Raw genomic sequence first — 24,134 nt, forward strand, 5'->3', positions numbered from 1 at the left:
CCCCGATCGTCACTTGGCGTTATTGCCCTCGCAGAGACCTCGTTCCACGTTTTCTAATGTTATCGTCGCCCATCCAGATTGTCTTCCATCAGGATACACCCCAGCAGCAAGGCCTTCATTCCCCCTGTGGTGCCTGCAACAGCCTCAGGTGCGCCTAAGTATTCCGGGAGTAAAGAAGAAGGCCAATCACACAAAAATAGCTCTGAAACAGATGACACTGCTATTAATGAGTGAGACATACGGGGACCGAATACACATCTATACCGATGGTTCGGTCTCATCTACCAGCTCTTCAGGTGCCGTTGTCATTCCGGCTACGAAAACCACAATCAAGTTCAAACTGTCACACGTGACAACATCAACGGCGGCAGAGCTTGCTGCCCTGCGTGCTGCTGTAAAATACCGCCTGCAAGAGAAACCTCAGAAATGGGTCATCTTTTGTGATTCTAAGACAGCACTTCAAAGTCTGCATTTTGCCCTTTATCACAGGACTCATGAACAGCTGGTATATGAGATAAGAGAAGACCACCATCAAGCTATCGTTAAAGGGCATGAAATTATATTTCAGTGGCTACCGGGACATACCAGCATTGCTGGTAATGACCTCGCCGACGAAGCCGCCCGGTCTGCTCATCTGGAAGGCCGACAAGTCCCAATCCCCTTATCCAGGACCGACGCTGCAGGAAAGCTTCATTTCGTGGCTAAAGCTATGACACACATATACTGGTCTTCTCTTAACCTGCCGAAGTGTCATGTTCACAAAATATACCCATCCTTGAAGCAACAAGTGCTATCAAACATTTCCCGCTCTGAGGCGACAGTATTGTGCTGCCTCTGGCTCGGGGTGGCATTTATAAAGGCCTACTCATTCCGCATTGGAATAGGGTATACGCCTGTGTGCGACTCTGGTGGAACCAGAGAAATGGTTGAACACGTCTTATGCTTCTGTTCCCAGTACGACGTCGAGCGTGCAACTCCCCGGACAGCATTGAACCGGCTCGACTCTAGACCATTTTCGGAAATGAAGATCCTTGGACCATGGCCGTATGCGTCGATGGCACAGAAATCCACGAAAGCGTTGTTACGATACCTCAAGTCGACAGGTATTGGCGACTGTCTGTAGACTTGGTGCGAAGCTTCAAATGTGCGCGATACTGTGCTCTCTTTATCTCCTTTCTCTCTCTTTTCATCGCTATACCCCCTTCCCCCACCGCAGGGTAGCAAACCGGACGTGAGTCTGGTTAACCTCCCTACCTTCCCTCTCTTCTATTTCTCTCTCCTTTTTGTTGCGCATGAAACGCACGGACGAAGGAAAGGACGAGACGACACGAGCGCGTTCCTTCGTACGTGAGTTTCATGCGCAACCCAAAGTATGAATACGAATGCTTCGTGGTAATTTGTTGCTGACCGTTTCACGGGTGCTACCTTTTCACCGAGCAACTCTTCGTACTGATCCTTGTGATGTAGCTGAACGGGGCACTGCAGTTTCCCGCTGTGGTGCCTAGACACTTCGGCCTGGCAGCTACCGATCTGCATGGCCTATTGACTTCTTCAGGGCGATTTCGTACTTAATGTAGTTCCTCGCGGGATTCGTTCGGTCGCGCCTAAATTAGCGTGGGTGCATGGGAAAAGAAACACGAATGGAGATGGCAGGCTTGGTGGCCTTGGGAGTAGTGCTAATTGCTGCAAGGGAAGCACGGCCGAGACAAGATTTGTCCTAACTTACAGACCGCTAACTTGCAAATGAGTTTCCTAGAAACGCGGGGATTAATACACAATTGTGTGATTAATCATTAAGGACCAAGGTTAAACAAAACAACTGAAGAAAAATAAAATGAATATACTGAACATAACATGCGCGTTTCTTCGTGCTCAGTAACTTCCTGCTGTCTATTGGGCACAAAATGCTGCATTGATTTTCTGACAGAGATAAAAAGGGCATGCTGATGCTCATCTCAGCTAGCCTGCAGACGCGGGGCAGAGCATCGCCGCCAGTGTGGCTGCTTTTCCCATCTGCTGTGGCTACGCACGTGCAGGACAAGACCACAAGAGAGAAAGTACTTAGATGTTCCTGGATACGGACAGAGAGCCCACAGACTATGAACGGGTAATAACTGACAATAAGCTCCGCAGACCACTTATGCAGCTTCTTTACAGAGGCCTGCACGCATTCATTTAACTCTAATATGCCGTATGACAGCCCGTGCGGTATATATAAATAAAGAACAAGAAAAAGATAACTCTCGCCTAAGAATGCGTAATTGAATGGAGCACAACGTTCATCCTAGTTCAAAAACTATTTCTGGCGCTTGTTTTCCCACACAGGAGCCGGTTAGCAATACGAGCCAGAGAAAAATATTATGCAGATCCGACGCACACGTCGGAATCTATGTGAAGTGAAGCTTTAGTGAAGCGGTTGTATAAATGCTATAACGCTAAATGCGATGAGTACAATTGTGATTATATTCACACTATACAACCTGCAACCTCACGCAATGTTTATGTTTATGCATTACACCGTTCACAAGCTATTCCAAAATGCAAACACGAAGTCAGGCAGTTGCACACTGTCAGACGTCGACGCAGTGACGTCACGATCACTAATGCAATCTATGATGTTTGTCGAGAGAACAACGGTGATGATAGCTGTATGCAGATAAGTATGACACATATCTATATCTACATTTGACAAATCCGTGGTCGAATTGACAAATCTTTTCGTTCGTACGCACTGTTTGCCATCGGCCGGCCGATCTCGCTTATATGTCCGTCATCACGATTGGCTGTAATTCGCTCTTAGTAAAATTTTTTGCGTAAGCTAAAATTGTTTTTAAGAGCTCTTTCTTTTAGCTTAATAGCGATTCCTGCGCTTATGTGGGAATCGGTATTAAGCGAAGCTTTCGATGACGTTTGCGCAAATGTTAAAGTAAATGTAACGGTAATGACCGAAGTGCTTGCAGAAAATGACATAAACGAAGTTGTATTTCATGCAAATGGAATGGTAACGACGAAAGGGCAATGCAGTGTTTAAACAAACGTTACGCGGTCAGGCAAGTGTAACGTAATGACGCAGATGTTTCGATGCAGGCGCGGCAAATGCACACAGTTTCTTAAGAATGCGAATCGTATATAAATGTGATCTTTCGTAATCACCGATACTATTAAACAGTACCACCTCACGCTATTGCGCAGTTGTCATGTTATGACTGCAAGGGATCTTCTCAAATCTGTTCTTGTTATTCGTGTCGTTGTTCACTCTCAACAACAGGGAGAAGCGGCGCGTGCGCGGCGAAATAGGAGACGTAACGAGATACGCTCAAAGTTTCGATTCCTCTTGCGAACACGTGACCAAGCGCACCACCAGTTCTCCACGTGGGAAGTGATGGCTGGCTCTGGGGACGGCTGACGAGACGCACACCGAAGGCGCCTTCCATGAAGGTTGGTAATCGCCGGTTTTACGGTTTTCTCAGGTCGACATCGAAACCGCCGGTGACGATAAACGGTGTCGTTTCTTCGTGGCTGTTGTCGTGGTCAGGGATAACTGCACCGGCAGCATATTGAACTAAACGCAGGTCGAGGAAGTCTTTGACTTGCTTTTGCGTTCCCGATGGACCGATGTAAACGGCGGCCAAGGCAATGTCCACTTCCCCACAGTCCTGTCGCTCAACGCACGCGTCGTCGACACCGCCTTTCAGGATGCAGTCGGCCTCTGTGTCAGCTCTCTGTGTCAACAGTCCATATACTCTTTCGTCGAGGAAAAGCCTTACTTAGCGCACAATTCATTCGGAAGGAAAGAAGGCGACAGGACACAGCGCATTTCCTCCCATATGAATTGGGTGCAAGTAAGGCTTTTCCTCGACGAAAGAATGTTTCACCAGCCAGCCCAAACAGCTACTATGTTACAGCTCAATACACACGTTCGTCGCATTCTTAGTTGTTTGCTTGCTTGCTTGCTTGCTTGCTTGCTTGCTTGCTTGCTTGCTTGCTTGCTTGCTTGCTTGCTTGCTTGCTTGCTCCTTATATCATGACGCTTACCCACTGCGTTGATGGCTTATGTTGCCAACCTAAAAAATCAAATTTATCGAAGTAAAAAAGTAAACTGTATCACTTGTTTGTAAAATCCAGGAGTGCGCAACTGCTTTCCGATATAAATAAGGTTGCCGCTGAATTAAAGCACGCAATAACTACGTGCTATGAACAGTTATTTGCTAACAGAGAGACAGTAAGGAGAGGAAAGGCAGGGAGGTCAACCAGACGAGCGTCCGGTTTAAAAATGACCCTATGGGAACGTATGGGGTGAAGTTAGGGCCCTAACTTCAAAGAAACAGAGAACACAGAAATAAACACAACGACAGACATGGGCGTGTTTACAGGCATGGAAGCAGCAGCTGCGTTTAATGAATATTTTATTTCCAGTACCCAGCACTCTGACAGGATGGAACCTGCAGCCACTCCTGCTCTGAACGAAGTCAATCTCACTACTTTGGTAATACTTACATCTGTTACACCTGCTGAAGTTGTAAACTACTGCATAAAACCAAGAACAATGTCTCTTTGAAATATATTGTGGATGTAATTTCACCTGTCATAGTTCACATAATAATCAGAATGTCTGATATATGTATCTTTACAATTTACAATGGCGGTGATAAACATGCTATGACAAATTACCGAAATCAGTTCTACCTGTTCTATCAAAGGTGTTCCAGGGTACCCTGAATGTTGAATTACAGAAATTTTCAGTAAGTATAGCATAGTCAGTGACATGCAGTATGGTTTAAAAAAATTTTGCCAAGGAGCTCTTCTTAGCATGAAACAAGACATAATAACAACTATCGAAAACAGAATGTATACATTAGGGTTATTTCTAAACCTCAAGAAAGCATTTGATTCAGAGGGAGGGGGGGGGGGGAGAGAGAAAAGAAGGCAGGGATGTTAACCAGTATGTCACAATATATTAATAAGTAAACTGGAACAGTATGATGTACGAGATACTGCCCTGGAGCCTTTACCAGATCACTTAACCAATCGTTATCAGTAGGTCAGTACAAATAGTGATGTGTCATCTTACGCTGAAATCATAAAAGGTGTTTATGCATAAATCCGCAAGCATACATTTTTGGACCTTTTTTGTTTGTAATTTATGTGAATGACCTGTGTGACATCCCGAAGTGTCCTTAATTAGTTATTGTGCAGACGATACTAACATAATATTTAAAGCTACAACTATAACAGAGGTCGAATTCAAAGTTCACAATTACCTGAAGAAACTGTCCTGCTGGTTACAACAGGATAAGCTACAAATGAATTCTTCCAAAACAAAATATATGATATTTTCTCCTACTAATAAACCGCGTAATTGCAATGGAGCTATTCTCTTCGAAGACAGGATGATAGAGCAGTTAGTATGTCAAAATATTTCTGGGAGTGTTATTCCAAGAAGATTTGGCCTGGAGCTCACACATCGACAAAATTTTTGTGAGACTAGACAGAACTGTTGGCTGCTTGTATAGACCGAGTGTTCACTCGTTCCTCCATGGCTGAAAAGTTATACTATACTATACTTATACTACGCACTTTCTTACTCTCGATTAACTTATTGCATATGAATCTGGGGCACTAATACGAAAAAAAGAAACTGTAATAAATTGATAGTACTACAAAAAGTGCCACATAACTCATCTGTGGCCACGGTGCCCCAGCTATCTCCTAAAATATTTATCTGATCACCAATGGGACGCACGGACAGCTTTGACAGAGCGTTAGGCATGTGCGCACCTCTCTCATTCTCCGAGAGCATGTCATACGGATATTCCCGGTCGTTAGTACGTAGGCAGGTCTGCCCGATGTACGACGTTCCATAAGTCTGGGGAGATTTGCATTCCCATACTACCTGCGTAATCTGCAATAAGCCATATGTGCTTCTTACCACGGCCTCGTTTATGCTCCCTGCCCGCGATATGTGCTCAAAGCCGAGCAAACTTGCGTTAAGGTCACCTCGTTTGCGTTAGCATCACGTCAGCGTGGCTGAAAGGCGGTGAATTGTTTGTACTTGGAACAGCTCCAGCGGTACGGAGGGGTTCGGTTATTTTGCTTGGCTGTCACTTCATCGCCGCTCACGACATGACCTTGTGCGCGTGTACGGGGCTCATGTAAATGTTATAGTTATGCCATCCAACTTGTCAAATGAATTATTAGTGAGCCGAGCGCTATACCAATTTATCTTTCTTTATCACACCCACTCGCTCCCTCTTTTTTTTTTTCCCTCTTCTAAATTTTAGAAACTACAAACCAAGATGCAACGCAGAGTGCACGAAAGCAAAGAAAAAAAGAGTGCGATAAAACGCACATTAGTGTCGTTGCTTTGTTTGTCGTTCTTTCCGCATTGAATCATGGATCTACAACTCGGCTAGCTAGCCAGATTATTCAACAGTGAACCGAATTGCCTAACGGTAAAAGTCTCTCTAGCTGGCAAGACTTCCTTTTCTTTTTTTATGTCGTATCTTGTAGTTCGCGGGATCGTATGGCCCATAGACAAAGCACATGTGGGTTGACCTTGGCGGCAAAGTGCGAAGTGACGTCAGTTGCAGCTTCTCCCTCGAAAATTAAGGCGTCCAGTATACGAAGGCACGGGTTCGCCACACCATTTGACTCGCGGTCAACTCGAGTCAATCGTGATAAACGAGTGCTGCGGCGACCGCAGACAACCGGCAAGCGGCTGCCAGTCGCAGACCGGCCGCGAGCGATTGGCGCGCATAAACGGCCGGCGAGAAGCGAAAGTGAAAAGAGGCGTCGACATGCGGGGGGGCACAATGCCGAAACGCGAGAATCGAGGTCTCCTTCGGCGACGCGAAATTGATTGCGCACACACTGACTGGCCTATACGCGAGCCTGGCGAGGGGAGATGCTTGAATCGGCAAATGAAAGGCCGCAAAACCAACCAAAGAGGATGAACAAAAAAGGAGGATCTGGGAGGAAGAGAGCATCGCTTCGCTCGTTCGTAACGCCGCCACCGGGAAAAGCAGACGGCGTCACCGCGGCTTCACAGAGCGTTGCGTAGCGGCCAGAGACGCGGCAGTGCGCGACGTTCCCTTTCGACGGCCGCCGCTCTCATCCGACCGGTCTCACCGCGCGTACGCTGCCTGTGGCCGACAGATTCGGGAGTCCCTCCCCCCACCCCCATCCTTCTCCGTTGTTGCCGGCGCTGTGACCTGGCGCTGGCGGCTAGCGCGGACCCACTTTTGCGCTGATTCCGAGTCGTCATCTCCATCGGCTTCACAGGTGAGCTCGTGGCCCCGGCCGCGCAACGCACCATGACAGCTCGCGCGCGCGTGGGTGCTGATTCTTTTTTTATTTTTTTTTTATTGCACGTTTCTTCGCGAAGTTGATGTGTGCTGTCTCAGTGTTTTCTCGCACGTGGCTTTCTTCCTGAGGACTCTGCGGTCAATCGTGTCGGAGGAGACCCGGTTGTGCCGCAGTGACACTGAAAGCTGCACGCGAATGTCAAAAGGCAAAGGTGCATATGTTTTTGCTTTCTCTCCTTCTACGAACACGAGGTCATCTTTCGGGATCGATTAGTGAAGAAATTTGCACAGCAAGTATACTACTTCCATTCTAGCCACTTCGACGTACAGCATGCCAGGTTAAGTTTTGGCAACATGGTATGACTATTCAAAAGAAAAAAAAAATACATAAAAAAGGAAACTGGAAAACAACAATATCGTACGCTTGTCCGAGCGTTCCATCTGGTATTCTTTCCGGCGATCGTTTAGCTGCATTTAAAGGCGTACGCCCGTGATGCGCGTGAATAGAGCACCGCAGTATCTGTCACGAGTATTGCGACACGCTATTTACTCAATAGAATGACTGTCAGGATGGGAGCTCAACAAGTGTGCAAATCAGCTGGGAGTCTGATAATTCAGGGCCCGGATTCACAAGGATGTTTAACGCTAGAATTGTTTGTAATAGCAACTTCCAGCCAATCCTGTTGCTGGACATATTAGCGAAGGCGGCCAGCACAACGCACTTTCTGAATTCGGTCCCAGTACCGCATATCACGGAGAAAAAGAAACATTCGTTAGACAAAGAGATCGCCCACGAGTTTCTTCTGAAATTTCGAGTTTCTTTATGTCAAAAATAAGCTCATTAGTACTTCAAACCTACTTTATGCCATAAAATTCATGTACTGTCACCTTTTGAATCACGTGTGTTAACGATCTCGATCGACTTTTTTCCGATGAGAGCACAATGAAAGCAATATGAAGTTGATAAATTATTTCGGAAACTGATGTGATTATCAAACGCTTATTGATTTTCTCGCGCTGTTATTTGTTATACTGTTGTTATATTATTTTCTCGCGCTGTTACATAAGCTGCAATGAACCAACTAGCCCAGCAAGCAACCATTCTCGCTTATTGATAGTTCATCGAGTATAAACTCAGAGACGAGTAAGTGACGTTTATTCCTTAGCACTCAATTGAACTCCTGCGCGTACCGCGTACGCGTTTGACGGAATGCTCAGATGAGTGCACATCCTGTGCCGCGACCTGTATTAACCCAGTGATTTAGCAACAGCAAGCGGCTTAGCCGGCATATATGACGACGCATGCCTTTATTCACTGGGTCAATTTGGGACTGGTATTGTGTGCACTAAAAGCGATGCATATTTTCTGCGCTATTCGAACACAAAATTGCGTTCAGTTGACAAGCGCTATTTACTTAGAAACATTGACTATAATAATAGCTGGACAACACCATGGGCGCAACGAAGTCTGTTGTCTTGGATTGCCCTTCATAAAGAAAACGACGCAGAACCCCCGCAGGACCAAATTTTCTGTCCGAAGGTAGCGAGGCCGGCCAAATTCGCTGCCCCCGCTTCCCGTACTCACAATGGCGACTAGTGTTTTAATTCTATTCGAGTAATATAAAGCATGACACAGCAAGACAGATTCCGGAGTCCCTGACCTGGCCTGTACTTCCTGCTACAACTGCAACTGAGATCATTATACATATAACAGCAAATAAGCTATATTATTCCGCATGTAAGAGACTAGCGTGGCATTTTGAAATTTGATTGATTGATTGATTGATTGATCAATGCTGCGTTTTTTTTCTTGCTTCCAGCAGTTAACAGTGTAAATTTAAGTATAACTGACAACCCTGCGTTAGAGTAAATTGTCACTGCGACTTCCACACTAATCGACGTCATTTCTTACTGCCGGCAAGCTGTGGTAGTTTCCAGACAAGCGTTTGTGCTCGAGTCGGGCGTTTTGCCGTAACCTGCACCAGCCTTAACGACCGGGAACTGTCGCAACTCGTCTCGCGTCCTGGTCTCCACCTTATGGTAGTTTTTACCCTTGGCCATCCTTGTCTTTATTTCTCTTTTGCTCCCTTGCTTGACGACAAGAGAAGAGCGCTTTCTTTCTTCCGTCGCTCTACTCGTTGCATTCCATCCTTACATTTATTATTGCCTCGAGGCTGACACGCCTCAGTTGCTGCCTTGTCGCGCGAGAGGCACGCAAGATGCGCATGCCGCCGTGCAATGCGGAGGAAGGTCGGACTGCGAAGGGCAGCGGGAAGAAACGGTGGGGCTCCGAGCGGGCATTTCTGTGGCACGTCTGTGCGAACCTTTTCTATGAACGTCTTTGTGTTAGTTGAAGCATAGCCGGTCACTGTATACTTGACAGTGCGTCGGGAAGAGAAGATAGCTGAACGATGGCTGCTCCTTCTTACTAATAGTTGCCTCTAAGGTTGTCTTCCGCCTGTTGTACGCACATCGCATCATCATTATTTTTTTTACATTCTTGTATTATTTTTGTGTTTTGTCGTTCTTATTTAACTGTAGTATTTCGTGCTGAAGATGAGATGATCTGGCTTTTTTTTTTACCCATTTCTTTGTTTAATCTTTGACTGTATTGTAGCCAGCGCAATATATATTCTGGAGTAAGAACTATTATTGCGACAGTAGTTAAGTGCTCGAAACTATATAGTTTCCTTTGTCCGTCCTTCCATCCGTCCGTACAGCTACGTTGACGACGACCGCTGTCATCGATGTTATCCTGTCGTCGTCAGGTCGTGTCCTCATCGCCAGCTTTATCGTCGCTAAAGGCAGAAAAGAAGCAAGAACTGTTTTTTTTTTTTTTTTTGTCCACCGCTTTTAATATAGTAATGCTCGCGCTGCAGACAACCCCGGGAAACCGGCTTGCATGAAACGGCATTTCTCCTCAACAGTGGTGTCAATGGGCGCATTCCTATTCTGCGTAGTGAGACAACACGTACATCACGACATCATACCCGCATAATATGTATAGGTATGTTCTAAAGTACGCAAACCTGCCAATATAACAGCAGTGCATGATATTTAACGCTTTCATAATGGAGGTGAAACATCTAAATTGTTGCAACGCACATCAGGTACGTGCCGCGTACGAACCTGGGCGTCCTGCACGGAGGGTAACGAAATAAGCGCGCAAAACAAAACAATGCCGACTACTGCCGCAGGGATTCGAACCCACGTCGCTGCAGAGATGGGAACTGAGGAGCCGGACGCGCTAGCCATTATGCTAACGCGCAACAATAGCGCTTGGTAATTTGTGCGAGGACTTGCGCTCCACGGAGACTCTGAGAGCGGTGGCATCTGTGCATGTATTTCGGTTGCTGATGAGGAAAATTAGCGCAAGAAAAAGACAACGCACACAGGGAGACAAGGCAAAGACTCGTGTGCGTTATCTTTTTGTAGCGCTAATTTTTCTTCTGCAATGCAAGACCAACTATCTCAACAAATAATTCTTCTGGATGTACTTTGGAGTTCACAGGCAATACTGTAAGCAGACTAGGGTGACGTTGTGGGCATTGCAGAGCAGTTGTTCTTGAGAAGATGGCGGTGTATTGGTGTGCAATTATTCGTTGTGGTGGCTGTAAGAACATTGTCGGCGGCACGGACGAGGTGTACATGGCAATGATGAAGGATGAGCCTCAAACATGGCCCATATATATATATATATATATATATATATATATATATATATATATATATATATATATATGCCTAGAAGGAAGGATGTTCCATGGGTCAGCCGGTCCGTACAAAACGACGTCGAAGGTACCGTCGGCCGTCACAATGACGAAACACATAAGAGACTAAAAAGAAACATGATGCACGACATTGTCTGAATCACTCACTTTCGAAGAAAGAACAAAAAGAAAGAAAAAAAAGGACCGCTCTGGAGAAAACTGCTATCACAAGGCTTTGGCCATACAGATGTGAACATGTGGTTCTAGTAAGCTAATATACATTTGAACTCAATAGAACGAGTCTATTCAAATCTAGGGACTCGCAGGGTGCTCAATTCCATATATGTATTTGCCATACTATATCATAACTTGCAACACAACATACATCCCTACACTATGTATATCATACAGAAACTAAGTCATGCGCATTGCAAAAAAAGAAGCTACAGTATGATTTATCTTAACAGGATATTTCTTTCTGTAATAGCGCAAAATATATTATCCGCTTAAATGTTACTCCAAACCTTTTATTTTTTAATACATTCAATTGACACGTCAACCATACACTCCTTTCCTGCGCTGTAACCGGCAGCGTCTCGGCCATTCTCCTGTAGTGGGGGAACGCAATTATTTGAAGAAGAAGCAAGCATACAAACACGATGGTGGTCTCCACTGTGAGAGGACGCTGCTGTCGCATTAAATAAGCTCAGAGCCGAAGCAATCGCTGAAAACTGCAGTTTTTTTATGCCTTTACTTGTTTTATTTCATGACAGCCACAGCAAAGGGGTTCAAACTTAATCACGCGAATAGCTCTCAGCAGAAAATTTACAACCTAACATCATCTGTCAACGCCATGGAGGAAGGAAACAAACTAGGAGAGAGCCTTACGTCACGCAGCCAGCCTTGGGAGCCGACTCTCCGTGAAGCCATTGCTTTCCGCTTTTTTCCCTCGGAAAGTTAGCCCAGCACGTGACTTGGAGTCTCAGCCTATTGGCCGAGAATTTTTGGTTCCCGGTATTTTTTTTTTTTTTTTAATCGATGCGCACTTCTTCGGCTGCTCTGCCTGCAGAGCGCGGACGTACCGGGAGCACTAAAACCAATGACTAAAACCTACCGCGCGCTGTGACGTGACGGTCATGCGCGTTGGACCGACTTGTTTGGCTTCGACCGGCATAACCAGATCGGGGTTTTGGCACGCAAAACCCCTGAATTTCATTTAATATTTTGGCTTCAATGGTGTTGCGGCCATGCTCTCTCCTAGTTCTTTCTTCACTCAAAGGTCAACGCATAATCGGCACTGTTCCACATCAGGGACTTCGAACGCAACGTTTTTGAGGATGCGCCGCTACGCATAGTAGCCAGTAATTAAAGAAGTGCCAAAGCTCCGGATTACCCATTCAGAGGTGGTAGCAATGTCACTTGCGGCGCTATCGTGCAATCAATATCGGTGCTGGCAGTGCTAATTCGCGTACATAGGACTACCAAGAACGAGCCTATACTCCAGCTTGCGTTGGCGTTTTACTGCAGGAGCATTTTAAGATGAAAAGGTGAGATCTAATTTGTAGTAGGTGGAGCATAGCCCCGTCACAACTTGACAGCGCGTGTCAGATAGACGCCCTGCTATGCTGCCTCTGAACCACTTCAATCTCGCTGTGATTGATTTTGCCATCACTCATACCTGAGACCTTTAAGACTGGGTGAAAACGAGCCACCCCCCCCCCCCCCCCCGATCATTTCTCGTCATATTTTGTAGTATTTATACTCGTCATGTTTTTATTCACAATAACAGAAAAGGTTATTGAAACGGCCTTTGTGAGCCAATGTAGCTTGTATGCTACATCGACTTTCAACGTTACTAAGGATACGATAAGAGGCTTTGTCAACAGAGATGTTCTACATGCCCACCTATAACTGTAACACGTTAATCTAACCATTAAGTACGTCGGTAAACACATGCGATTTAGCAAGGACAAAAATACCTTTAATTCATTTAGTGGGTGTCTACCTCTCCTCGTATGTCCCTCCTCCCCCACCAGTGACCTTCGGTCCTCCCTTTTCTTAATAAAAGCATTCATTCATTCATTAAAATTGTCGCACAATTTCAAATATTAATTCTGGAATTATATATTTTGTTCGAGATACAAAATTTAGTACTCGGCTAAATATTTCGTCAGTTTGGTAGGTTTAGTTAAGGACCTATGAGCCATTACGAGCAATGCGTAAGGCATACTCGACATTACCAACCCAACTGTCGACACCTAAATGCCATCTAACAAATTAGGCGAAACATTAGTGCAGGTATTTAAAGCGAGGGGATTTTTGTTTTCTTTGTCCGAGCCACGATTTCCAGAACAAGGGTTATTTGTCGGCACATATATAACTAGATCCGTCAACGTTCTTCACTGCAATAAGCGAGGCTTTGTAAGCTTTAAATTGGGATAGTCGCATGACCGGTGCAACCGACGGTACTTCCGTAAAGCAAGTGTGCCTAACAGAACAATAACAAGCTGACGTGGAAATATGTTTTTAAGGGCAAACAGGGTCAATTCAAAGCATGCTCGCCCTGATAGTGCTAGTTCAGCGCATCTCATGATTCAGTTTGTCAACAGCTGTGCCATTGGGTGGAGATGGAATATTACGGTCGTATGCCTGTTCAAGCGTCACTCACAAATAAAGTACCGCGCGCTTCGGCAATGCGGCAGTCTTCTCTGCCGCATAGCGCATGCGTCGGCAATGCGCCGCACAGTCCATGCCGAATCATCGCCTTGCGTAAAATTAAAGCGCAAAAGAAAGAGCCCCCATGACGCAAATTGCCTCCCGTGCGCAGTACATGCATCTTCGTTGGGGATGTCAAGACGACGCGTACAACGGGGCTCGTCCTCAATGAAACGTTATAATGAATAAGTGATGCTCCTGTTCCTTGCGTCTAAGTAGGCATTCTTCTCGCGCAACAGAGTAAAGAAGAAAGGCTCGATACAACGGCTAATGCAATGACGTTGCTCCTACGCAAGGAAAGTCATATACAGCTTCTGGGAGCTTCCTCGTTACTCACGAAGCTCGACTTGCTTGTATATTGAGGGGTTTCAGGAGTGAAGGTTTGGTCCGGGCCCCGCGAGCAGCGGGGGAGCAGGGCGAAGCCGGCTGGGTCTTTCCGGCCTTGTAAAAACACTCACGTCCATTCTACGCGCTTCATGGTGAAGTCATGCTGTGACACTTCGCGCGTAACCGTTTCTGATATATTCTTTGTTCTTTTCTACCTGTTTTATTCACGCAGGCCACAAACCATCGGGCTTGTCTGCCATAGTTTTTGTGCCTGTCTCTTGTATAGGCTGGCGAGAAAATGTTTCACGGAGTTTTCTGCGACGTTGTGCAGCGGCGCACTTTTGCAATATGTCTTGACTAGACGAAACAAAGACAACAAAGAGGAATAATACCGCTTGTAGGAAACGACGCGACGGCGGCGGACGTAGCAAGTCGTCGTCCCTACATTTATTCGGCGAGGCAACAGGGCTAGTGGAGTGGCGGCTGCTGTGTTCACAACAGCTAGCCAGTGTCGTGTGATGGCGTTCTCTGTGACTCGTGACTCGAGTGCCACGATGGTAAGAGCGCTTATGATGACATGTCAATGGCGATGAAGATGATGCTGCAGATTGCTTCTCCCCGCATAATGGCAAAAAAAAAAAAAACACTTCTGAGGCTTAACGTGCCAAAATCACGATCTGGTTAAGAGGCACGCCGTGATGGGGGACTCGTGGTTAATTTTGACCACCTGGGGTTTTTTAAGCGTGCACGCAATACACGAGCGTGTTTTGCTATTCGCCCCCGTCGAAATGTAGCCACTGCCGCCGGGAATCGAACTGGCTACCTCGGGCTCAGCAGCGCTTAACGCCATAGCCACTAAGCCACCGCGGCGGGTCAGAAATGATATCGAAATGAAAATGGCGAGGCGTACATGCATATGTCACGAGAGAAGACCGCGCATTAGGAGTATAGGTTGTTGTTGAAAAAGGAGCACCGGTTTTTGGCGCGTGAGTTATGGCGCCATTGCTGTGGGAGCCGCGCAATGGCCGAGGATCGAGACTTCGAGAAACCTTGGGAAAGCGTTCTGTTGCAAGGCACGCGGTACGTGGCAATGTCGTTAAACGTCTGGAGGAAGAAGGCGTGGCTACTGTTGGCATAGAAGGGCGAGCAGATGGCGGAAGGAGAGCTCACCCGCTCGCGCACAGGGCTTGTCGAAGCAGACACGACGGCTTTGTTGTCCTTTGGGGAAGGTACTACAGTGTGGCTCGTTCGGTTAATGTTGACGATGCGTCAACAGTCGCGCCTTGGGCGTTCGCACAGGCAGCTACGTCGGCGGCTTGAACGAAAGACCGTGCACTGCAGTCTGCCTTGGCGAGCGCTGGCGCTAGAGACACATTCGCCGCAGGACACGAGGGAGCGGGTGTTGACGGGCCTACCAGACAGACTTATGCGTGTACAGTAGGGTGAGTAATCGCTGGGTACTACGTCGCGCGGCCGCTCGGCTAAGGGCTGACGGTGAAGAGGCTTCATTAGTGCCAACACCAGGCGGAAGAAGTGGGTTATGCGCCAGGAGGCCATAAAGGCCGCACAGCGGGGTTGTGGTACGAGGGACGGTTGTTTGCCGTTTTTCAGATCCTTCTGTGCTACTCGTCTAAGTCAGCATTGTGCAAGAACGATAGGAAGCCTCGTCGTGGTGGTTGCGATATCTGGCTGTAGACTGCGACGTTGAACAAAGGCCTGGAACACGGTTGTTGCGTGCGTAGATTGATTATAGAGATGTCGTGAGAATATATTGTCCAAGCTACGTATCTCGTTTCGACGTCGCTTTTATATCCAGTAATAATTTTTCCTGGAAACACATTTTCGTTTATTATGCAACACACTGATGCAGATACAGAGTTATCGCCTCTGTGTCTGCTTCGCCCTGTCTGCCTTTCGCACGTTAAGCTTACGAAGGCTCATTTACTGCCGTTTGGATTTTGCCGTATATATCTTAGCTTCCGTAGCTCTTCCTGTAACCCAATTTCTGTAACGCGTAATAATATAGAACGCCCATTTTGCATGGCACAAAAGTGAAATGTCGTTCATACTGGGAGGTTCAGCTTGCTTATGCGTGTGGTGTGTGCATTGCTGTAGAATAAGCACCCACACCACACCTCCCATTAAGTCACTCGTGAACGAACCGTTTTACTTCTCGTTCTGTACACTAATTTGAGTGCGAGAATGGTGTTGGCATGACAAAACAGCCTGCGCATCATCAAGACCTTTAATGGTGTTTACGGATGATGCAAGAACGGGGCGCGGCCTTTCCTGTCTAAGCTGTTCCTGATGCGAGCGGCGATGTTCGTTGTTTACTTTCCCCTCTCGTTTCTCTTTTTTTTTTTTTTTTACTTTCCCCTCTCGTTCAGCCGGAAAGCACTCGGAGTTGCTTCGTGCTGAAAGATACAAGCCACTAAGAAGAGTGAAAGTCAAGGACTGCATGTCCTTGACCTTCTATCGTGTCGCCACCCTATCTGCTAGTCGCGATTCAGGACTCAGCTGGGAAAAAAGCAGCATGTCCTTGCTAGGATAGTCAGATGAAAGTGTCATCTTGTTCATGATACAACAGCGCAAAGAATTTACACAGTCAGCAATACAAGGGACGACACAAGCGCTGCACTGAAGGTTTATTTATTACAGACACGTGACGAATAAGCAGAATGCGCTAAAACGAGAACGGAAGAGAAAACCAATTCTTTCAAAATAGAGGATGATGATGATTATTTATTGGCATCCTTTGAAACGGGGTGGGGACAAATATTCACCTAGCCTGCTCGGTTTAATCGGGTATGCTATACAAGTTTTTGTTATTCTAGTATTTTTGTATACATCCCCTTAGTATTTTTTTCCTTCCTCAAAACTTCTCTATCTACCTTGTACCGCTGCCTCTACCTGTAAAGGACCCAGTCGTATCAATCTCTTCCCTGCTTCTTTTTCCACCAATACTCTAACCGTCTCTTGCTTATCTCAACTGCTAACCGGTTGATGCTTCCTTCCACTTTAAATCCAAGCGCTTCTGGAAGGTGTACGTTACCTACGGGTCTCACTGGGTGAATCCCTTCGCATTCCATTAGGATGTGTTGAGGGGTCGCCGGACTTTTTCTGCAGCTTACACATGCATCTTGTTGCGAATATTTGCTCCGGTACGTCCGATGTTCAAAATGTCAAGCGCCATCCTATCGACTTACAGCAAAACACCATACCGCATCTTGCGGAGTGCACGGGCAAACGAAAGCGCTCGCTCGACAGCGTAACTACCAGAGTTGCGGAGTGGGGCCCTTCGTTCCATTACCACCCCATTCCGGAGAGTGGAGATCCCCCGTAATTGCACTCCGCTTAATTCCTCAAAATTGTGAGAGTTGGGTCAATCCAACTCCTGGAATGGTTCATCTGATCCATTCCATTCCTCTAATTCCAGTAAATGAAAAGCTTTCTCTACAATAGTCACAAGCGTGCCTACTAACTAAAACGTAATCTTGAAGTCCTAACAACGTTACAAATAATTTCACGTACTATTTTTTCACACAACAAACACGCTTTTTGGCCTGTTATTTCTGCATCGTGTTATTACGTGTAATCTCCCATATCTGCGTTTTCTAAAAGAAGTCTGTATCGCAAAAAATATATCTGCCTATGTGTGGTGGGAACTTTAGCATCTACCCTGAAAAAAGCATTACGCGAATATTTGGATGGTAGAGCACGTGCCTGGTCAATACCGTAACTATACTTTAGGAACGTTATTTACGTAACACTTATACGAGGTGAGTAGTTTAATTTTCTGTGAAGTGTTTTAATTCTACCTGAAACTTTTATTGACTTGCTGGTTAACTAGCGTCCACGAACATATCTTAGCTGCCAGGATTAGAAGTAACGGATATACGATGTGGTTGCAAAATCTATTCAGTTCTCGCGATAAAAATATACCCGAAACATACCATTTTGTGGTGACAGTCTGTCATTCGGTCCCCTCTTCCGAAGCCCCTCCCAAATTCTAACACTAGAAAAGAGAGAGAGAGAGAGAGAGACAGAACGAAGGACGAGTCACTCCCTAGGCTTCTTCAAAAACATAATAAAAAATGGCTTGCAATAATTGAGGTTTTCATAAACAAAATTTGGCTTAGTGGTGTTCACGCAGTTTATCTTCTATTTAGGATTCATCTCTTTTTTTTTTTCCACAGCCAAACGTGACGCCAGTTACAGACAGCATGGTGCACCGATTTTGCATATACTAGCCTACAGCTGCCTGCTGAAGTTGGCTTCGCTATTGCTGCACACGTGTTAAGCGGTCCACTACCACATCCCACACGCAGCGATATAAGCAAGGCTTGCCTTTAAGTAAAATCCACCATTTCCAAAAAATTATAATTTTTCTGAAACTATATTAGTTCGAGTAGTGCCAAGTACAAAATATTCTTACACCATTGTAGTACATGTCACGTATACAGCTACATTATCCTGTCACTTTGATGAATAACATGAAAGCGAAACGGACTGATATGTTTAGCACGACGATATATATATATTTTTTTTTCACATTTACTAGCATACTAATGCGCACCATTTCTTCCAGTACTCCTCTCGGGCCGCCTTTTGGACATATTCGACAGTGTGCTAAAAAATATGATGCTCGATTGAAATCACCGTGGACTCTCGCAGGCTCAGCCGTTTGGAACGTCGTTTCAGGTCTCCATCTTGTGTCGGAGCTCAAGTATGCTCTTGCTTAATCGAATCATTATTCATAACCAACAGTTGCTGTTTTAAATGCACTGCATTCTTGTAAAGCGAAATATTTCGGAGCCTTCATAAGTGTAGAGTATTATGTTGTTTATATTAATTACCGCTGCAGAGGTAGCCACCTAAAGCTAGATAGTGATAGAACCCCTACGGAGTAAAAAATATAAACGTAATAAATTGGGCAAAGTCTAGTTTGTTGTAATTGGCAATTTTACCGGTTTTGCGTAGTCTCACTTCAAATCAACATTTACCGCTCCAGGAGTATGTGCCCATTCCATTCCAACTCCTTTCTGCAATCTCGGGCTCTCATTCCATTCCCATTCTATTCCCGATGTTTGAAAATGTGGAATGACTCCGTAATCATCCCAACTGCGGAGTTGCCGCTTCTCAACTCCGATAGCTACACGCATGGCTGCTGCTGTCACCCTTGTTCTGTGGAGTCCTCCCCCTGCTGTTCACTGATATATGCACAGCAAGGGGTCCGTGGCAATGCCGGCCAGAAGCTATCGCCTTGTTTGTTCGGCAATAGGCATAACAAAATCAGACAATAAAATAACGCAGACGACGTTTTCCACCTTGTTCCCTCGTGCCTGTTTGTTTACAGCGACGCGAATAGCACGTCGCAGCAAAAAGAAGCTAGGCAAATGGTTCGGTTTCAAAGCAGTACGCCTCTTGAGAATGCCGTCCGGACCGAGGTTGGAAAGGTTGAAAAAAATCAGCGGGCGTGGCTTCGTTGATTCGCGGGGCACAGTGAAGTTCGCTCTTCATTAATCTCTGGACGATGAAGGCGACTGTTTCATTTTAGAGTCTTGCAGGTCAACACGGCGACGATCGCCGAGCCTCACAGCATACATGCGCTTCGCAGCTACGCCCCAGAGAAGATGGCGGACGCGGCCAGTCGTGCCAGATCACTAATTCCCCATAGCATCATACCCAACATTTGGGAATAAATATGATGTAGAAATGCACATTCACCCTTTGTTAGGGAAATGTAGGGCTGACTTACGCATACCTGCGCGTGCTTAGGAATATGAAATGCTTCAGCTATCTCACTGGTATACCGATCCTTGTGTTTCATGACGATAGCGGTATTAGCAAAATCCTGCGCATCACCACATGTGCTACAATGGCTAGACAAATGGGAGCTGGGTGTGCCATTTAATGAATTGTGTTGGTCTTTCAGGCAAACGGTGATGCAACGCCCAGTCCGGCCAATCTAGACCCCACAACCAGAAAATGGAATCTTCTACACAACGCCATGTACACAACTTATACAACTTGTACACAAGTGGAACCGTGTATACCCAACTTATTCCATTTGACAGCCTCGCATGTGAAGCGGAAGCCACGGCACTTTGAACACCTTGAGAACGTTAACCGTTGCCGTGGTGCAGGTCAACCCCTCCGCAAAAAACAAATAATTGTCGACGTAGCTGAACACACGCGAAAACAAGCCTGTTAGGGTTGACTCAATGTCACGGTCAACCCAGTTTAAGGAAATGTTGCTCAGCACTGGTGCCACCCTGGAACCAGTAAAGATGCTGGAATTCTGGACGTGCAGACTGTTCCCCCACGCGACGAAGGCCCAAGCAAGATAAAGCGACAATAGCTACAGGAATGACTCTACCGAAACTCCTTGAGTGGACTGCGTCATTGTGTTCAGTTATCGTTTTCTTAACGCACGTTATCAAATGGTCATGAGGAAGGAAATTGAAAGGTCTTGAACGTCGATGCTAAACGCACTGCAAGTCTCGCAAATGCTTTCTGCAATAGCATTTAGACACGTTAACCATTTTGGACCCTCTTCTAATCTGTAATTCAAGTCAAGCAGTTCTTTTTCTTAAAAATAGTAAATTTGAAGTAATTCTGCGTATGCATTCGGTTTCGCACCATCTCAAGACGATTGGCAATAGGTACGAGGTTGATGTGTTGTCCTCAAAAAACAAACGTTTGCAACTTTAATGCGTCTATTCACAGAATGGCTGAAGGCAAACGGGTTCATCAGCCCAGTGGGTGTTCTTTAAAACACTCCTACAGGTTTGCGCCCTGTGATGCTGGCGTTGTGTTCAAGGTTCCAGTTTCTTGTAGAGGGGTGTACATATCCGAACCTGGCGTCGCATCACCGTTCGCCTGAAAGAACTCCGCAGTTCATTAAAACGCACACCGGAGCTCCCATTTGTCTAGCCATTATCGCACATGTGGTTGCGCGCCGGATTTTGCTAATACCGCTATCGCCATGAAACACGAGGATCAGCGTACCCGTGAGATAGTTGAAGCATTTCATATTCATAAGCACGCGCACGTATGGATAAGTCAGCCCTACATTTCCTTAACAAAGGATCTATGCGCATTTCTAGGTCACATTTAATCACACGTCTCTCGTGCAATGCTATTGTAAAATGTGTTGGTTGTTTTTTTCTTCCGTTACCGGGTTTTGCCGCGTTCTTCTTTGTATATATTCGTCACGTCCATGAAGTAAACGTTCGATGCAGCGCTTGTGTCGTCCCTTATATTCCTGTCTGTGTACGTTTTTTGAGCTGTTACATCACGAATGTAATCGAACTCGCCCACTTTTCTATTCTTGTCATCTTTTTGCAATCTGTCACTTAGTCATTGGCAGAAGCCTGGCTAGTTGAGTACTGATGCTACATAGAGATGCAAAAGCACGAGAAAAGAAATGGGAAATTTTGAAAAATAAAATAGTTAATTTTTTTTCTGCTTCTGGGAATGAAAAAAAGAGTTCAAATATGTCCGCTAAAATGGAGTGCATTGAAATATTTCCCGTGAAACTTAGGTTGCGTTACTTCCCTAGTATTAAAAAAATCATGTGACACGTTATCTAATCCAGTTCGTGCAATGACACAGTTGTGTAAAAACACTTACACCGACCACATAAGTACGCTACAAGTTTCAAGAAAAAAGAAAGGACGTTTCTGCTCGCACATGGAAGTCTTGTTCATAATCTTGATGTTACATCACAATACTTTTGGCGTGACGCTTTATGCTCCTTTTCCATTGTTTGTTTCCTTGATAGCCAACTTCGACTAGGCGATAGTTGTCGCGGGAAACAGGATCCGACCTTTCATGGATGAAAAACGACAGGGAGGACAGTCCTGGTAATTTTCTAACTCACAGTGATCCAGAACAGGCTTTGAAAGTCACGCTAGATGCCTTGCCTGGCTTCTCCATGGACGTACATGCTCCGGCTCGCGGAGCAGACTTTACCGTTGACGATGGTGCGCATGAGCTGAGTGATTGACATATTTTTATGCGGCTATACATATTGTTCAATAGCTACGCTGTGCTTTCGCATCTTGACGTCAAAGCAAGTACACAACCCTGTAGTTTCATCCGCATGTCCACCGTGGTGATACAAAAGCTCGCTCCCCGCTTCACCCTTGATCTTCAGAAATAATTCCGACAGTTTAGATTGTTCTTGGTAAAGGAACAGCTAGGCTTAGCTTTCGGTCTCATTTTACAAAGGAAATCCTCGATAGAAGTTGCCTTCCTTAAAACTCAATTTATCTGCAAAGCTGTAATGCTGCCGTCTTCCGGTGGCGGCAGCATTACAGCATTACAGCGGTGGAGCATATGATGCTCCAGACAAATAATTTGATTCACTAGACTTGAGGTCAGGTGGGCAATTGGGGCAGATATTAAAGAGAAAGTAAAGTAGCATTCTCGGTTGGACTGTATTAGCAAATAACGCTTCAGCAATGTCAAAGCGGCCACTTTACGTTTAGAAGAAGAGGAGGCTTATCTAGGGCAGAAAAGACGCAACAACGAAAGACGGGGCAGCGACGCCACCCTGAAGTTCCCTGCACCGGCTCGTAGTGATGTCATGGATTTTGATAGCATTTGAGGGGGTCTATTGTTTGTCATAAAGGAATGACTATACCTTTGCATTCTCGAAGGACCAAGGAATCAACCTAGCGAGTTTTGAGAAGTTTTCGTGCGCCAAAATACGAGAAAATACTTCAGAATCTCTGACGTCACACGTACTGGCGCCGATGTTGAGGCGCGAAAGTCAGTAAAGAAATTTTGGTATTCATTTTCTCAGTCGTCAAGGTTTCCCCGCGAAATGAATGACATAGACACAAAACTAAACTTGTTAAAGCACCCCTAACTAGCTCTGGCCATTTCTAACTGACAAGCGCAGTGCATACAATGCGCGCTAACGATCGAGCCTGCAAAGTATTGCACTGCTACGCGCCGCGAAAAGTGCTGAAATTTCAAACCAAACGCCCTGCGTCCCTCTCCTCGCGGGCGCCGCGCTCACAGCCGGAGACCTATGTAGTTCGCCGTGCTGTGACGTCAATCAAGATGACACGTGACTTTGAGAATTATCAAGGTAACAGCAGTTGTTTCTTTGATCTGTTGCTTCAATAGACGTACTAAAGTTTAGAGAAATAATAAAACCTATGAACCGAATGTCTGCGTATCTTTGTTTTACTTCGTACCGTAGCAAGAGAGATGTACTTCCGTTTCGTCTGCTTGTTCCCATGTCGTGCAATCGCGCACGCAGAGAGCGAAACAATGTCATTTTCTACCGTGTTCCAGGGCACAATCATGCTCTGTGATCCACTTGCGTCTGCCTCAGTGTTCGCTAGTCAGGTGTCCTTGCACACAGCGCACAAAATCTTGCGCTGCGCGAAATGAGACAACGCAACAGCGTTGCGCACGCGACCGTTAGCGGAAGTGCGCCCGCGCATCAAAAAAAGCGACAGAAAAAAAAAAAGAAAGAAGGCGGGATCTGTGACGTATGCGTCATGCGACCCTCCAGCTCCGGCATGGGAGAACGCAGGGAAGGGATTTCCCTTGCGGAGGCTAGACGGGGGCAAGTGTCGATGTTGGCGGTGACGCTCACCTCCCTAGTTCGCGGGTTATTCGCTGCACTGAAATATTTCTATCTCTACTATTAATGAAGCAATTTTAAAAAATTCTTGCGGTAGAATGCTCCCTAGAGCATTCTTCAACAGCACTTCCAACATATAATCAAAATTTGCTATGTGGCCTGGTGAGGGGCCCTTTAAGGCCGGGTGGCAGCAAAGATTTTGGCTTCCGCTTTCCTGCTGTACACATGCACTGCGTCCGCAAAAACTACTCCGAAAAACTTAAAAGTTCCTTAAGCGTACAGGCAGTGTTCTCATTCCCTAATAGAGCAAAAGAGCAGCTTACATGGTCGGTAGGTGAGAATTTCAAAAGTTGCCATGAATATCTGAGTGAATGTGAGTGAGTGAGTGAGTGAGTGAGTGAGTGAGTGAGTGAGTGAGTGAGTGAGTGAGTGAGTGAGTGAGTGAGTGAGTGAGTGAGTGAGTGAGTGAGT

At 45.9% G+C, this 24,134-nt stretch overlaps 1 protein-coding gene across 2 annotated transcripts in view; it reads left to right on the top strand.

The window, feature by feature from the left end:
* Positions 1 to 3,417: 3,417 nt before the first annotated feature.
* Positions 3,418 to 24,134, top strand: part of LOC119462312 (uncharacterized) — a 69,006-nt gene continuing 48,289 nt past the window's right edge. The window contains exon 1 of one of the 2 annotated variants that reach the window (XM_049667614.1): positions 3,418 to 3,438. The gene's annotated coding sequence lies outside the window, so the exon portion shown is untranslated. Of the gene's footprint in view, positions 3,439 to 7,013; positions 7,282 to 24,134 lie in introns of those variants that run through there. The other variant, XM_037723658.2, reaches the window with a different exon arrangement.

Source organism: Dermacentor silvarum, chromosome 1 (assembly GCF_013339745.2).
Source record: "Dermacentor silvarum isolate Dsil-2018 chromosome 1, BIME_Dsil_1.4, whole genome shotgun sequence".
In the NCBI taxonomy this organism is placed as follows: domain Eukaryota; kingdom Metazoa; phylum Arthropoda; class Arachnida; order Ixodida; family Ixodidae; genus Dermacentor; species Dermacentor silvarum.